This window comes from Panthera onca, chromosome B2, assembly GCF_046562875.1.
Source record: "Panthera onca isolate mPanOnc1 chromosome B2, mPanOnc1 haplotype 2, whole genome shotgun sequence".
NCBI classification, from domain to species: domain Eukaryota; kingdom Metazoa; phylum Chordata; class Mammalia; order Carnivora; family Felidae; genus Panthera; species Panthera onca.
In genome coordinates this window covers 128,073,332-128,090,611 of record NC_138343.1, presented here as the reverse complement: position 1 = coordinate 128,090,611, position 17,280 = coordinate 128,073,332, and the positions used below count along the sequence as shown (strand labels likewise).

Below are 17,280 nucleotides of genomic sequence, written 5' to 3'. Positions count from 1 at the left end.
GCCATAATCCATTCCTAAATTACATCTTCCAGCAAACACAGGGAGGTTTCGTAGGCAGGAACCGGTAAGGGAGAGGTGTGCTGGTAAACCAGAGTTATGGCATTTCACATTAATCGGAAATGCAATATTTGCCAGTATTCCATATGTCATTTCTCACTGCTTACAATAAAGTGACGTTGGTAGTTCCAAAGATGGAACTGGAGGTCAGTAAGATTGTTGACCTGTCCTGGGAATGCTAGAATGTACCGTTTCTCCTTCAAACACTTCCCTTCCCTCCTGCAGGTTATAGGTACCACCTCTCCCTGTAATTTCTTTTTCAGTAAATAAAGTTTAGAGATTGAGTTTTCAAGTTTATAGTGACCTTTGCAATCTTCTGGTTTCTTTCTTTCTTTCTTTCTTTCTTTCTTTCTTTCTTTCTTTCTTTCTGTTAAATCCACTGGACAATATATCGAACATATTGTAGGTTGACAGGAAAAAAACTTTCTAAGGAGATTTAAAAACCAACTAAGGTATAATTCATTAATAATTTCATTCTGTTTCTGGATGTGTTTTCTTTCCCATTGTCAGCCAGTGTGGGAGGAAAGGGAAGAATAATGCCGGAGCTGAGGGTGTGTGTGGGTATGTGTCATCTAAAAGTATTTTATAGAAAAAAAAAGTGTTTATTTTTATAATAAAAGTAAAATTCAGTGCTCCAAATCACAGAAGTCTCTTAATTCTATTGTAGTGAAAAGTTATATTCCAGTGCTTTTAAAATTGTTAATCATTAGAGACATATGTTAATCAAAAGCATACATATCATATGCATACATATGCATAAATATATATATAAAAATGGTAATTTTGTGCTACCAGGCTTAAGCCTAAAATGTCATTAATAATACTGTTGCTGTTGCCAGTGGAGAAAATTTGCATAAGATTAAGGCACATGTACCCATTTCTTTATTCCCTGGAATAGCATTATAATTCCCAAACTTACAAAAAAAAAATTTTTTTTTGAGAGAGAGAGAGAGAGACAGTGCGAGTGGGGGAGGGGGCAGAGGGAGAGAAAGAGAGACAGAATCTTAAGCAGGCTTCACACTCAGCATGGAGCCAGGTGCAAGGCTCAATCCCATGACCCTGATGCAATGACCTGAGCCGAAATTAAAGGTTGGACACTCAACCCACTGAGCCACCCAGGCGCCCCCAAACTTACAAATTTTAAACAAAGTCAGAAGTTCCCTTCACCTAGTTAGAAGTGAATTCAGGTTAAAATTTCAAATGATAATATCTGCATCTACAAAGCAGTTTTCTCTTTTTGGAACTCTCAGTGTCCCTTCCAACATTGCCTCTTCTGGTCCCCTGCTCTCTCCCTGTCACCACCACCCTGAACCTGGGGCTTGATCAAGTCCAGCCTGATCTGGGAAGCCATTTGCCACTCTTCTAAACCCTACAGAACTCTTCCTGTTCTCAACTTCTGTTATACTTGGAATCATTACCACACATTTTAACATTCAGCACTTAATTTTTTTAAATAATTTTTAATTGTTGACTCAGGGCTTTGTTATTGTGTACTTTGTTATTTCTTAAACAGCTAGAACAATGGTAGACACCTTGCAAATGTGCTTTTATTTTTTTTAAGTTTTAATTTTTTTAAAGTTTATTTATTTATTTTGAGAGAGAGAGAAAGAGAGAGAGCATGCAAGCAAGCATGGGAGAGGGGCAGAGAGAGAAGGGGAGAGAGAATCTCAGGTAGGCTCTATGCTATCAGTGTGGAGCCTGATATTGGGCTCGATCCCACGAACCCTAAGATCATGACCTGAGCTGAAACCAGGAGTTGGTCTCTTTACCGACTGAGCCACCCAGGCACCCCACCTTGTAAATGTTCTTAATTGATTGTTATTTCTCTTGTGTGGCTGTTGGTAAACGGTTATTACAGACTAGAACCGCTCTTCTGAAAATGTGGACCTCAGACCAGCACATGAGCATCACCAGAGAACTGCCAAAAGTTGGACCCCATCCAGACCAATAGAATCAGAATTCACATTTTAACAAACTTCTCTGGTGACTCATAAGCATGTTAAAATTTTAAAAGCATTGTCGAGGGGCGCCTGGGTGGCTGAGTCGGTTAAGCATCTGACTTTGGCTCAGGTCATGATCTCAGGGTTTGTGGGTTCGAGCCCCACATCAGCTCTGTGTTGACAGCTTAGAGGCCTGGAGCCTGCTTTGGATTCTGTGTCTCCCTCTCTCTCTGCCCCTCCCCCGCTTGCATTGTCTCTCTCTCTCTCCCTCTCTCTCTCTTTCAAAAATAAATAATAAAACATTTAAAAAAAAAGCATTGTAGAGGAAGGTTTCTCTTCCTCGGAGGGGTAGAGACCCCAGGAACCTTCAACTCTCCCTTTTGTCAGTGTTGTATTGTGGTCATTTAGTATCTGGCTGTATTAGGGTGAAACTGTCTGTTCTTACAATAACAATGAGGTTGGAAATTTATTCTTTACATAGAAACTGCAACCTTTAAAAGTGACCAGAGTATTAAGACTGTATTTATATTCTGATTCAAGACAACTTTAGATCCAAATCATTAAAATCCCTTTACCTGGCTTCTTTCAAAATTCTCCTACTGAAGAGCAAAAAGTATATGATTTCCTTTTCCTTTTCCTTAGTTTTCCTTTTTTTTTTTTTTCTTTTTACACTTGAAGTGCTTACACCCACTCAGCTTGCTATTTTGAACTCTGGGAAAGAAAATTTGTGGGCATCTTGCAGTCTTTCAGGAAACAAGGCTTAGATTAAATATTTGCCACATTTTCTATGTGTTTCTTTCTTCAGGAAATTGGAGGAGCACATCACTCATGCTTTCAGTCAACCTGACACATAGTATGACGTTCACAGTGTGGATGGAAAATAGCTTCTGTCCTTATTTGCCTACCTTCGCACAGATATTCCTGGTGTTTCCCCTCCCATTCTTCTATTTGTCTTTCCTTCCTTTTCACTATGGTGTCTAGAATTCTTCAGGTACTCATACATTTTATAAAATACAAGATTCCTTGAGAGTCCCCAGGTTTGGTATATCAAGGAAGAGGAATAACACTTGGACATCATTAAACGTTCGACAATATGTAGAGTATTCTTAGTCAAATTTGAGTTTAAAAGATTAATATAATTTAAGTTAGGTGCAGTTCATTGTTGGTTTTGCTTTACCTTTGAACCTAGTTCACAGCAGAAATGAGAGACATTGGGATCGGAGATAGAGGAACATACTAGGTATCTCAGCCCTTCAGCTATGTTTTAAATGAATTCAGGGCTGCGTCTTGTGGATATACCAAGAAAATAATATGATTGGAATATGATTGGGGTGGTTGTGTCGTTTATACACAGTGTAATCTCATCTTTGTTGAGGCAATTAAGATGTTTTATTTAAGCTAGAACTTACAACACTTTTCTGTTTAATCAGCGTTTGCCTACTTGTAAAGAATATTATTCAGAGGATCTGGTGACACAATTCAGTTGCTGGACTTGAGGAATTCAGTGTTTCCAAGCAAGTGAAATGGAAATGAGGAAAGACACAGAACCAAGAGTCTTTTAGAATGCAAATGATTATTGAATGTGAAAAATGTAATAAACATAGAAATGCACCATAATACACTGTTTTTGACATGGCAGAACAAAATATTGAAAGGATGCCTCTATATATGATTCAACACAATTCTATTCAAACTTTTAATGGGATTTTTTTGGGTATGGCTGAATGTGGAGGGCAAATATTACACTTAATCAAATAATATAATAAGGGAAAAAAGGGTAAGAGTTTTGCAGGTATATGTGTGCACTTAAGGAAATATCAAGGAGCGTTTGAAAAAGAGAGAGCAAAAATAGAAATCTTGCCCTACTGTAGATTCAAATAGACTGTAAAACAACAACGGTAATTAAAACCGCCCAACACATTAACAGCAAGTTCATAAGGTAATGTCACTCACATTATATGTACTCAGTCTGAACAAAGGTTCCAATTTAAATATGTAGATCAGTGTAACAAAATGGGAAGCCCATCATGGATCCATTATGAGACAATACAGAGTTAAAATATAACATAGCAAGCTTAGTAAATACTGTGGATAACTTGGAGTTTGTCAAAAATATTTGAGTATGTACTTCCTGCTGTGGATCCAAATACATGCCAGATATATTAAATGGTTAAAGATCTAAAAATAAATAAACTTACAGAACAGTTTGTAGAAAAGTTAATATATGCATCATATTAAAGGGTCATTTAAATTCACAGGAAAAAATAGGACCAAAAAGTAGTCAAATTATATGAATAGAGATAATTTTTACATTAAAAATGAGAGACAATGAAATTATTTTTACATGAGAGAATGATTACAGTCACCATTAACATAAAAAGGCAACCCGAAAGTACCATTTTACATTAAATAAACCACCAAAGAATTTAGTCATATAAAAACATGAGGTTTGGTGGAAATGCAATGTTCAGATATCGTTGGTAGTTTTGTAGGTGATTTCAGTCTCTTGGAATCAACATGGCTATAAATGTGAAGTCCATAAAAATACTCATACTCTTTGATTTGATAATATTATTTCTGTTACTCTTTTAAGGATGAGTAGTATCTCTAGTGTTAAAAATAAACAAGAACATCTTTAATGTTCCTGCATATAGGAATGGTTAAGGAAATGACTAAGTGTGCTGACTATGAAATATTATGTGGCTACCAAAAATGAAAACTATATGAATTACATGAAAATGTAGAACATGTGTATCAAATAATAAATGAAAACAAGTTAGAATGCATTGTTGTTATATGTGTGTTATGAGAACATCTATGTGAAAATATGCTTATAGGGACAAATAAATACTAGATTAAAATTTTTAAAAATGAAAATAATTATGTTTGGGTGATGGGATTAAGAGGGTTGTTGTTTTGTTTTTTTTTCCTTTTTTTTTTTTTGGTTATAAATGTCTTCAATGTCATTATGTATTTCTAAAGAAAAATAATATAAATGACTAAGTAGGGCAGCTGTATTAACTCTGGCTGTTAGGGCACTGCTTCCCAAATGTTATTTTGGAACTCTGCCAAAATATGCCAAGAGGTTTTGGGTCTCTAACAGTTCAGTTATTCTGTTTCTTTATTCTCCATGGCCAGGTTTTTACTAGATTTACAAAGAAGCACGTTACTTCTAACCGTGATGCAGAGGGTGGTGTGGAGCCGGTGGTATTTGCTGACCTGTTCCCACTCACTTTGCACTCGTGGCCTTCTGCATTTCCTTCTCATCCTAAACTGGGAAGCATCTTTAGTATCATTGGTGCTCAGAGAAGCTCAATGATGTAAAGGGAAAATAGTGGAATAGTAGTCAGGAAGTCTGCCTTCTAGTTGCATGACCTTGGGCAAATGACTGTGACCTTCTGAGTCTCAGTCTCATCATCAATAGAAGGAGGGTGTTTGATGACCTCCTCTGGACCTGGATTAAGGATATGTCCAGAGGTATAAAGACATCAAAGTTCCCAACCTTATTCCAGGGTGCCAAATGCTACTAAACGAAAGCGCTCTCAGGGAGTGGTGTGGTCAACTCAGAGAGCATGATTCCTCTATACTACATGGGGTAAATCATTAAGCTAGAGAAAGTCACTTAGGTGCAGCATTGTGGCTACATCTGATTTATTATATATAAATATAGACCAATCGGTAACAAGCATGATCAACTATTAGCTAATGACAAATTACTCGATTGTTTAGACTACATAACTGACTGTACCACACAGTTTCAGATGCATTTAGATTTTCTGATGAAGCCAAAATACCGCAGACTGAGGTATTTTGTTTTGTTTTTTCCTTTTTCCTCCTGTGTTGAGGCAGGCAATAAAAACAAATTGAAGGTAAGAAGGTTTAGATTCAACTGCTTTCATCAGGTTATAAAATTATTTTAGGCTCTGCACTACTGTGTGGTATAGAAATTGTAGAGAACTTATTGTGGTATCTTAGGTGTCATTGCTCATTTCTAAGGAAGTGAACATTTCTAAAGAATGTTGTATTGTGGTTTGTACACATGAGGCTCACCTGTTATGCAGGCAACAGATCTGTATCTTCTGTGCTAATTAGGAACAGTCATTCATCTGAATCATCCATACAGATGACTAATATATTTTGTACTTAACTGCTTGTGAGGTTTGATATGAGGTACCATACATTAGTAATATCAACACTGAAATATTCCTAAGTAATTTGAAATCACAGACCACTCCAATAAGCATAGTCAGATTAAAACGACAACATACTTGCTGTACTATAGATGTAAGACCTTTTGAGATACTGGCTTAATGACTGGCCACGCTCAAGTCATTTAAGTCCCTTTATGGGGCAAGAACTACATGTTAAGAGAACAGTACGCTAAGAAATAAGCAAGCACAGAAAGGTGATGGTAGATCTAAACTTTGGTACAGGTCAATTTCACTTATGTTGACAAACCAGCGAGAAAAGGATTCCTAAGAATCTTCAAGTCATTTTGCATCGTGAGGGGAAGCGCCCTCACGCTTTCTTGGAAAATGACTAACATAAGGCTATAAGTTGCTAAACAGTGTACGAGCCCAAAGCCATCATGGCAAGAATTCAGAGGTGACACTATAAAGCCATCTTCTGAACATTATTTGAAACAGCCTTTGCAACTTCCATAAAGGCCTAGAAAAGTACAAAAATATTTTCACAGCTCTAGATATTCAAGTGTGAGAAATGTGTGTGTTGTACCATTTGCAGCTCCTTTAGGTGCTTATATTTGTTGATCCAGGATAATTTAAAATAACCAAACCGTTTGACTTTTATCTTGTCATATTTATGGCAAGAACCCTAGCATAATAATTAAGACTGTTTGTCTCTGTGAATGAAGAAGTCTTTTGAGATCATATCCATCTCAATTTTCTAGATAATTATTTCTTGAACAGCAGTAAGTCTAGAATCTAGACATTGGATTGTCTTGGAAGTGAAAATGTATTTCCAGTGATTGCTGTGGATTTCTACTTAGTATGTATAATTATTGCTATTTGTCTTCTCCACTGTTAGGAATGTTTTTGGTTTGTTCTGGGTTAGGTTTATTTTTGAGCATCTACCTTCTAATAGTGGATAGCAAATCTGTATCAACCTTTATTAAATACTGAGATGAGCTCAATTAATTTCACTAATAGGTGTGGTGGGATTAGTGGAGTGGCAATATGTAGCTAATTCCACATTGCATAATAAAAAATCATGTGCTTATGGCTTTGGAATAGGTTTTTAAATTTTCACGTGGATATGGTTGGATTTGATGTTCTGGGACTTTAAAACATACTAAATCTATCTTGGGGAGACTTGATTCGGGAGTAGCTGGACGCTGTCCAATTTTGTAATCTCACTCTTCTGCTCAGCCTTCCAGCATCCCATTTATTTTAGGCTCTCATCAGTTGAGATATAGCTTGCTTTCTCTCAAACTTACTCTTGGAACTGAAATACTAGTTTAATATTCGGGCTTCAGAAAAGGTGTGTCTGCCGGTAAAGAAAATGGAATTAAATGATATTATTTATAAACCATAAGCTGTTTATGGGTCTGTAGGAGAATAAACACTCTCTGTGGGAGACGAGGTATAACCTTCGAAGAATGATTTGGAAATTCATGCATGCCAGTGCATTCTCTCCAAATGATCTATCTAGGTATTAGTTTATATTCCTCAATAGAGATTATGTGTAACTAGAGTTTAACTGTTTTAAGGAATAGCAGCCTACGCATTTTAATTGCATCAGTAAATTAATAAGAATCAATGAGCCAAATCCCAAAGCAATCGGTTGCCATCTAATTTTACATATCCTAACTTGCATTATATAGTCATTGTTTCTGTGTGTCAATCAGCACTGACAATAAAGTCTCTGCTCTCACATTTATTGTGTTATTTTATTGTTTTCTCTATGCTTGCATATTCATTTTATCCAAAACTGGTAAATTTCAGTTGGCAGATGCTTTTGTTGTTTTATACTTTTAAGCAGTACAGTAACTTGGGAGAGGATTTAACAGTAATCTTGATCTGATTTCTGTGTTGTTAATGTATTGATCCTATGCTACTCTGGCTTAAACATTATTTGTTTTTCTTTTTGTTTTCCTTTCCTCATTAGGTGGAGTCTTTGAATTTTTAAAAAGACAATGGTAATCAGATTGACTTGAAAAATTAAGTGAATTGACTTGGTTGGAACACTCTTTTACCGATTCAGTAACATTCAGCTGCTGGGTAAGTGGAGTCAAGTTCTTTTTATATGGTTTGATTTCAGAATTTTTGAAAAGATCTTTCAAGCAAAATATTAAGCTTTATGTGAAACTTAGGCACTAATGATTTGAGGCCCTTACTACCCGTGAAAGATGTCTGGGATGCTATCTAAATGAACATGTTTGCAAGTTTTTACAATATTTCTGGAAATATCCCAGTTAGAAAGATGAGAAGATTAGAAAATGTGGTCATTGATAGCTGGGAACATATCCTTTTATTTACTATTTTTTTCTTATTTTTGTTTTGTTTTTAAAGTTTGCTTATTTATTTTGAGAGAGAGAGAGAAGGGGAGGGCAGTGAGAGAGAGGGAGAGAGGGAATCCCAGGCAGGCTCTGTGCTGACACAGAGCCCAATCTCATGAACTGTGAGATCATGACCTTAGGCGAAACCAAGAGTCGGACACTTAACTGACTGAGCCACCCGGGCACCCCCATTTACTCTTTTAATAATTATTTGCTTATTAAGAATCTTGGGGTCATATAAGAATATCGGATTTTACCGTTAGTGAGGTATTTATGTATGATTTTATTATATTGCCTCAGATTCCAATCTAAAGCCTGCTGAACGTTTTGAGTAAATTAGCATCTCTCCTTATGTTAAGCCGTTCTCATTTTACAGAAAGTTTGATTTCTGTGATAAGAATAGAAACCTTAAAGTCTTACTCAAATCAACGTCCTCGTCGCACTGTGAATCTGTGGAAAACTCTTGAGGTGGAGAAGTCCTCACCAAGAGGAGTTTAGGCTCTTAGCAAATTACTGGTGTTGCCAAGACAGAATTTAGTGGGAACAGGACTTTGGCTACTGCTAAAATGTCAGCATAGTAAAACCTGCTCTGTCAAACAGATTTTTGGCATCAGAAGTCTAAATGATACTGATTTTAAGGTTCGGCTATTTTATTTTATTTTATTTTTTTAATCCAGGCAAACTCATGTTTTAATTAACCCTTTGCACAGTAACAGAACATTTGGAAAAATATTTGTATTTCTAGTCCAGGTCATGAGATTTGAGGTTCTGATATTTTAAATTTTATGCTAAACTGTGTGGCTTGTTATTAATTTTCCTCTGAATAAATGGAGGCTATGTAAAAACCTGAGGGATGATAATGAATAAGAGAGAAGAGCATCTAGCCATTTGGGGAGCAGTGTTCAAAACCAGACTAACAGTGTCTGCTTCACCTATGGGCATCTTAAGACATGCTGAGGTCACGTGGTTTTTCAGGGATACTGCTGCATAATTTATATGATGCCAACAACTGCTTTAGGGTTGTCTAAAATAATCTCCCTTGAGACAACTGCCCTGGAGCTTGATTTGTTTAGTGTGGCTTTTGCGTATTCAACGAGTATGGAAATACCAAGCGCAGAAACCTTGGGACATCTTTTAATTTTGCCTGTAAGGCTCATGACCCAAGATTCATTTGCGAGCAATAATTTCCATCGTTATGGGCACGTGAGATGCTATTCAGAAAAAATATTTTGGATAATTAAAGGGATGTAAGGCAGTTAGATGAAAAACTCATTAGGAAGAGAAGTGTTAAAAAAATTTCAAGAGCCAAACCTTAATTCTTCAACAGCTGTGATAGATGTTACAAAATGAAAGCTAATATTGTGCACCACTAACCTAAATGTTTTTGTCTGCCACATTTAATTTTCTATGTACTCACAAGGTTGGCCTTTACAGTTATTCCCAAAGTACCCCATGGCGTTACAGTTAAATTTCAGTTGGTGGGACCTAACCTAAGGGATGTTTGGGAGACTGTACCGATTATGTTCCATAAGTGCTACCTGAGAATGGACGTGGTGTGGACATTGAATATAGTTGGCCTTCTCCTTATTTATTACACTGTGAGTTCTGGGAGCCTTTGCTTAAAAGTCAGCTCATTGGAATCACTCTGTTTTAAAATAATTTTTTTTTTAGTTAAGTAAATTTATAAGATTATGTGAGGATTAAACTCCTGGCAGGTGGTAGGGGCTCAATAACTAGTAGTGATTATGATGATGATTAGTAGTGGTAATGGTAGTTATAATCATTATTTAAACATAATACGTAACGTCTTATTAACCATGTGACTGATTCTTTAGGCTGTCATTGAGGACAAAACGCATAGAGATAAGTACATTTTCTCAAACCAAATACTTCCTTTGGTAAGGAAACACTTCATATGAAATTGGTGTGGTTCTTTTAAGATGTCCGTGTTGTATATAATCAGCAATCTGTCCATGACTTTATCTGTGAACCTGGCCTTGTCCATGAGCCCAAGTGAGGATATGTTTTATAAATGATACATCTAAAAAATTTGCTACCCCAAATTGGCAGTAGATAGAAAACCGTTACTAAGACAAGAAAGGGAAACCCTCACCATTAGAGTGACCATTCTTTCATGACACTTTTTGTAAAATATGGTAAAAACAGATGGCTTTATCTTTTAATCAATAATACTGCTCTTCATTCATTGCCAGTTTCTTTTGCGAAGCCAGTTCTTTCAACCGGTCTTGAAATTATTCATTTTAAAAGTAATATTAGCTGACCTATGGTCCTTTAACAATATGCTCAGATTGATATTTTTTCATTGCATTAGATATAATTATTTAAGAACTATGTAAGTGACATGTCTTCTTTAAGCTGAGGAAAGGTAAGAAGGAAGGTGAAAATTATTAATATGTTCCATGAGTTGGGCTCTGTGCTATAGGTGCTTAATCTTTTTAAAGTGAAAATGAAGAATACCATAATCACTTGAGGAAATTGCGTTTCAGAGCAGTAATTACTTAGCTGAGAGTTACATAGTTATTATAGTTAGTAATTTTGGGAGTCGGAAGTTGTTGAAATCCAAATTTAATTTACAAATAATAAAATAAATAAGTCAGTCAGAGAAGGACAGATATTGTGTTTTCACTCATATGTGGATCTTGAGAAACTAAACAGAAGACCATGGGGGATGGGGAGGGGGGATATAGATAGAAACAGAGAGGGAGGGAGGCAAACCACAAGAGATTCTTAAATACAGAGAACAAACTGAAGGGGGGTGGGGGAAAGGGAAAATGGGTGATGGGCATTGAGGAAGGCGATTGTTGGGATGAGCACTGGGTGTTGTATGTAAGCTAATTTGACAATAAATGATATTAAAAAATAAAAATAAAAATAAATAAATTTAAAAAAATATATATGTCATTACTTACACAAATATGGAAAATAAAAGTGAGGAAGACTTTTAATCCATTCTCTCTGGACTCATTGTAGCAGATTTTATAAAGATCTGATGAAGTTGCACATTAGATCTACTCTGTGCTCTCTATGGGTTTGGTATAATTTTTCCTGCTGTCACGTAGAATTCAGAGTGGACCCTTGAGCTTCAGTGTGTTGTGGCCTTCAAAATGTTTCCTTTTAGGTAGGGTCATTTTTATAGCTTTTCGGATGCATACAACTCTTCTGTTTGGGTCCTTTATGTTTTAAGGTAACTGAAGAAGGTATCGGTACTTATGAATGAGTATTACCAAAATGATATGAAGCCTAGACTCAGTCCCTGCTCACCATGACTGCTGTTTCTTTTGCCGTTATAGCCTGTGTGAATGGAGTCCGTTACTGTTAGCTTCTTGGACTACATGGTTTTTCATTTTTCCAAAATTATTTTCTTCCACTGTTTACACAGCCTGATGCTGCCTGCTTTTTTTTTTTTTTAAGTTTATTTATTTATTTATTTTGAGAAGGAGAGAGACAGTGCACATGGGGGAGGAGCAGAGAGAGAGGGAGACAGAGAATCCCAAGGTGACTCTGCACAGTCAGCACCGAGCCCGAAGCGGGGCTTGAACTCACAAACCCAGAGATCATGACCTGATCCGAACCAAGAGTCTGACACTTAACCGACTGAGCTACCCAGGTGCCCCTTTCCTGCCTTGTTTTTCAGGCATCTCACTTGGCTCTACCTTCACTCATTCCCACATTCAGTACCTTACCCCTTCATTTATTCGTCGTTCAGTCAACAAGCATTAATTAAGTCAGTAGTATGAACAAAGCACATTTTTTTCCCCATTGAACATTTTTTAAGCATCCAAAAACTGAGGGTTGCTTCTATATCATTTCATAGTATTCCCTCCTGCCTATCCGTCTTCTTGTCTCCTTACTTTAGATCACAGTGAATGATGTTTATAGGTGGTAAATCTCTCATCTTTTACTCTCCACACAAAAATCTACACAATAGTATTTAGTAATTAATTAGTTTCCTTGTTTCTCTCATGATGTGAATTACCATTTGTGTGATACTGTACAGTTTACAAATGGCTTCCATGGTACATTATCTCGCTTTAGACAATAACTGTTATGTAGCTATTACTCACATTTTATTCTGTGTCTGAGGAAATGGAGGCTCAGGGGGTTACAACTAAGTGATTTGCTCAAAGTCACAGCACTAGTGAGCCATACGACCAGACTTTAACCCTAGGTCCTGCAACTTTAGATAGCATGTCACTTGCTGCCTGGTCACCGGTTTAGTTGACTACCAGTGTTCAAATATTGGAGCTTTGCTGATACAGTCACTATGTTCTGTTCAGTATGAATCAAATACAGAAATAGAAGCTACATTGAAGTTTTAGCGAAGAATCAGGTCTCGTAGAAAATCTTGGAGGCAGTGTACCTTTCCTTTCTTTGATCATACTAACTGTTAAATTCACCCAGTGACTCCCCTGCCCTAAGAATCTCACAAACTCCAAGCAACATCCTTAGACCTCAAGAATGGCCCTTGGAATTCTGATTCTCTTGGATAGTTTACATAAAAATTTGCTAATTGGATATTGAACAAAACCACTCACTGAGAGATCTTTAGCTTTGAACCTGATATCACATTGACTTCTCATCCATGAATTGTCCAAAGACAAATTGACTTTGTGTTTTCTGCCTCATCTCTTACTTGCATTATTGGTTATTGGTTAATTACGCTTTACCGATATCAGAATCTGGCCAATTCTTTGATTTTAGTCTTATTTATTTAGTATATGAGCATTATTCATCTTCATGTTTTACTTCATTTCCCTCTCAATCCCCTTAATATTTTATACTTCTCTCATGTCACTTTTGTATGTATTTTTGTGCTTTACATTAAAGTGATTTCTGTGAAGTTTTTTTCTCTCACACACCATACTATCAGCTGCTTGAAGGCAAAGGCTGTGTCTTTATTTTGTTGGTTTCCTGTTCAGCCTTGAAAATGGTGATTGAGAAAAACAGTAGATATTCAATAAATATTTGTTTAATTTAATAAAAATATTCGGCTGTGGGTTTTCTTTTCAAATTCCTTTTGGGGACTGCAAATTTATAACTGGCTTTAGTCATATCAGTGAGATGAATCAGCAAGTCTGATACTTATTAACTATCCACAGCAGAGCCATAAGAATAAATTTATGTGTATTTTAGTGATCTTTCTGAATACAAAAAAAAAATCTTCTCTATGTTAATGGCAACACTCTCTTCCACAAATAAAATAAAACAAAAACCCCTTTATTCCCTTGACAAGCATATTTTATTGTATTTGTCTTGACCATGGGAATAAAAACAACTGACCTCTGAAAAAATCTAATGAGATAACATAAAACATGGCTTCTAAACTAGAGGCTTCCTGGGAGATACAGGTGTAAACATAGTGTGAATGTGGGGCACCATTGCTGTGGTGGTGGGAAGGCCCTGAACAGGTTTGAGTGGAAGAGAGACACAATCAGAGTTGTTGCACATGAGGAAGATGAATCCAGCTAGCTTGTGCTGGATGGTGTGGTGGGTAGAGATGGGGGGTGGGGTGCATAGCAGTAAGAGTCTCTGAAAGCATTGAAGCCACTTAGGAGGTACTTACATTAATTCATACAAGAGCTATCACCTCATGTTGTGCCCTTTATGTCTCCTCCCTCATACCACAGATGAAAGTACTTTGAGAAAACTTTAGTGAACACTTGAGCCTAGGTTCAGGGGGTTCTTTCCGACTTCTCCAATCTCTTCCTTGGTTTCTGACTTCTTGGGTATGATTATGGTGCCCTTGTGCCTACTTGCAGCTTAAATTGTTTTTCCTAAGATCCTCCTCACTTCCACAGGTCACTGCCTCTGGTAATTATCCCTGGATTACATACCGGAGGACACCATGCTTAGACCTGTCCTTTGGAAATTTGCCAGTTGGACCCAGAGTACCTTCTGATCAGATCTTTTGCATTGGTATTTCAGGCAGGTGCGCACGGTCTGCCCTGGAGTGGTAGCAATAAGGATTGACAGGACACAGATAATATAAGCCAGAGTATGCAGGAAGCCAATGTAGGACTGCCTGCCTGATTGGGTATAGGAGGTGTGTTTGTGTATGTGTGTGTGCGCGTGTGTGTGCGCGCACTACTCCCCTACTACTCTGGGAGTAGGGGAACCGGAGGAAGTTGTCAATGATGGCACTAGGCTTTGAGCCTGGGAGTTCAAATATTACTCTTAATAGGAAAAGAGAAGTAAAGAGAAACTGGTTTCCGTAACAGGGTGATGAACTTGAATGTATACTAGTTGGGTTTGAGATAAATGTAGATAAAAAGTATATGTTTCTTACTACTTGACTTTTCTTTTTTCCATGAGGGTTGAGAGTTGGAAACAGGAATTCATTGGAGGACTTGAGACTTCTTCCTCTTTCTGCTGTCCTTCTGGCTCCTTAAATATTTTCCAAGAGGTTAGGATGGTTTTAGGTTTCTCCACCTTACCCCTGCCACAGTTCCCCCCAGATTCTCCTCCTCAGGAACATGTCTACTCGTCAGAGTACTCACAGCAGCCAGAAGTGTGCCTTTTGGTCTCCAAAAATAAAAACAGGGGGGGAAATAGCTATCTTTTCCTTTTGAGGAGCATAATCATTGTCATCTCACGACTTGCTGAAATAGCACAGCAAAGGAACATTTTTTGGCAGGCTGGGAAATCTAGGGAATACACAAACACATTCACTTCTGTTTTGCTATGATGTATTCATTTGAAGCAGTCTACTTCAGGGGAGCAGGGGGATTTTTCCTTGAGCATAAAAATAAAAAATGTATTAGCTATTTGAACCTAAAGTTGTTCTCCCAGTTGGTGGTATTACTAACAACAGAATCTGTAGGTTCTTAAATTTGATGGTGGCAGTGAGTTGGGTAGTTCCAGGGTAATCCATCCCCATTCCCATACACTGAGGAGTTTTTTGAATTTCAGAAGAGATACTCTTGATTAAATCAGTTTAAGAGCATAGAATGATCCTGTAATTATCATTTGTCATTACCTTGTGTACTAATGATTAAAGCAAACATTTAATAACTATAGGGCAGTAAATATATTTTAGATCTTGAGCCATAAAAAGATTTCCATTAACAGAATGTTTTGTGCACAAATAAATTATTCATTGACTGTAGCAGAGCTTAATTCTGTCATCAGCCTTAAGTGGAAATTTTGAGAACACCAGTCATCACAGATGCCAGCGCTAAGTTGGCTTGAGCCCCCATCCTTCTTATATGGAACCTGAGCTTTTCTGGCTATTTGTAAAAGCTTCAGTTAGGTTAAATTCAATGAATATTTATGACATTTCTGCCATATGCAATTTAGTGTTCTGGTGGTTGGAAGAATAAAATGATGAGGAAGTCTGTATTTTAGCCTTTAAGTTGCTCATAAACCTAAGAGAGAGGTAAGACTACTACTTACCTGACTGGGATAGAAGAAAGCTTAAGTAGCATCCTCAAGATGTATAAGTAAAATGTATTGCAGATTCAGAGGAAGAAATCATATGTACTTTCTTGTGGGTGTGTGAGGGGGAAGGGGTTAGGGATCAGGAAGTGTTTCCTGAGGAAGGCTTTAAAGATGGGCAACGTTTTGACAGGTGGGGAGAATTATATCCACATAGGCAAAGAAAGGGGTGGATGGCGTGGGTGTCCTCATGGAATGAAAAGTATCATGGTATGTCTGCTAATTAAAAAGGAGACATGGAAGAAAAGGAAAGAATGGTATTGGAGACCTAGAGAGTGCAGAGGGCCTTGAATGTGTAATTAGCACATCAGTATGGTAGACATTAGAGAACCTTTACCCATTTTTGAGCCAAGGAGTAACATGATTCGATTACATTTTTGAAATCTACCTCACCTCGCTTTATAGGTAAGAGGTAGGAAACATGGAGGTAGACAAGTTAGAAGCTATTGGGATAGTCTCTATGAAAGGCTAGTAGGTTCTAAACTGGGTGGGTTGTAATAGAAATACACAGGAGGGGACGAATGAAATTAAATTGTTTTCAGGTTCAGCGTGTGATTGGCATTGGAGGGGTGGGAAAAAGGAAGGAGTTAAAAATTCCATTCAGTTCCACAACTTAGCTGAAAATGGGTGTGATTATAAAATATGTCCTCTGTTGACTAAAATCCAAAGCAGATCATGATCAGTGTGATAGCAGGAATAGAACAAAGGGTTATGAGAACACAAAGGAGAGAGGTATTAATTTTGACCCTGGAAAAGTGAGGAAGTGTATGGGGTAGAAGAGTTTCATCTGAAGATCAAATAGAGGATTGATTCCAAAGTATTGTAGCCCTCAAAAATGTAACTGGAGACCAAGAGAGGCAAGTATCAAAGAAGCTAAGAGGAGAGGAACTTTACAGAAAGAAGAGCTTTTACTTATTATCTATTGTGTGTCTGAGTTTGAGATGGGAACTTAATATTTAAGGAAGGTGTGTCTAACAGGGTCAAGTGCTACAAAGGAGTCACTAATGCTATGATCTAGGAAAGGGCTACTGTCTTCTGGAGTTTAAGGATCACGGCTGGCTTTTGAAGAGATTTCAGTAGGGTAGGGGTGGAGACATTCTAAAGGTTATTACTTATCTCGAAGATGTAATGAAACTACATCAGTGAGAAAAAAAGCTGAACTTTGTTCAATGATTCCCCCTTAATGGGTCAAATTTATATATACCTTGGTAGATCTTAGTGCTCTGGCTGGTCTTAGAAGTATCACAACTGAGAAGATGTTAGTTTTGAGAAGTCTTTGCATAATGCTTAAAATATTGCAAAAATGTTATA

The 17,280-nt window shown here is 37.2% G+C and overlaps 1 protein-coding gene across 6 annotated transcripts in view; it reads left to right on the top strand.

The window, feature by feature from the left end:
* Positions 1-17,280, top strand: part of HIVEP2 (HIVEP zinc finger 2) — a 204,961-nt gene that overhangs the window by 105,613 nt on the left and 82,068 nt on the right. For all 6 annotated transcript variants that reach the window (XM_060616811.3, XM_060616807.3, XM_060616813.3 and 3 more), the window contains one exon: positions 8,124-8,236. The gene's annotated coding sequence lies outside the window, so the exon portion shown is untranslated. The remainder of the gene's footprint in view (positions 1-8,123; positions 8,237-17,280) is intronic.